Source organism: Mastomys coucha, unplaced genomic scaffold (assembly GCF_008632895.1).
Source record: "Mastomys coucha isolate ucsf_1 unplaced genomic scaffold, UCSF_Mcou_1 pScaffold22, whole genome shotgun sequence".
In the NCBI taxonomy this organism is placed as follows: domain Eukaryota; kingdom Metazoa; phylum Chordata; class Mammalia; order Rodentia; family Muridae; genus Mastomys; species Mastomys coucha.
In genome coordinates this window covers 93,253,436-93,253,853 of record NW_022196905.1, presented here as the reverse complement: position 1 = coordinate 93,253,853, position 418 = coordinate 93,253,436, and the positions used below count along the sequence as shown (strand labels likewise).

At 36.6% G+C, this 418-nt stretch overlaps 1 non-coding gene across 1 annotated transcript; it reads right to left on the bottom strand.

Annotated features, from left to right (window-relative positions):
* Positions 1 to 209: 209 nt before the first annotated feature.
* LOC116071576 lies at positions 210 to 314 on the bottom strand. The gene has a single exon (XR_004110987.1). It is a non-coding gene; the product is annotated as a U6 spliceosomal RNA (small nuclear RNA).
* Between the last annotated feature and the right edge of the window lie 104 nt (positions 315 to 418).

The following is a 418-nucleotide window of genomic DNA, read 5'->3' as shown; positions in this document are numbered from 1 at the left end:
CACACACACATACACACACACATACACCCACATACACACACATATACACACACACACACACACACACACACACACATACACACACACACATTATACTGTTCTTCCAGTACCACGGATACAGAAAGTGCACAAGAAACATTTGTGGACACATTTTTAAGAGAATAAAGGATACACATGATTGCTAAGTAGAATGTATATTTGTTATATTAAAAAATATGGAAAGCTTCACAAATGTGCGTGTCATCCTTGCACAGGGGCCTTGCTAATCTTCTCTGTATTATTCCAATTTTAGTATGTGTATTGCCGAAGCAAACACTGTATCTTTATTTTTAATGATGGAAAATTTTAACTGCTTCCTCATCTGGAAGAGGAGTATTTTTAATACTTGGTGTGTGTGTGTTTGTGTGTGTGTGTGTGT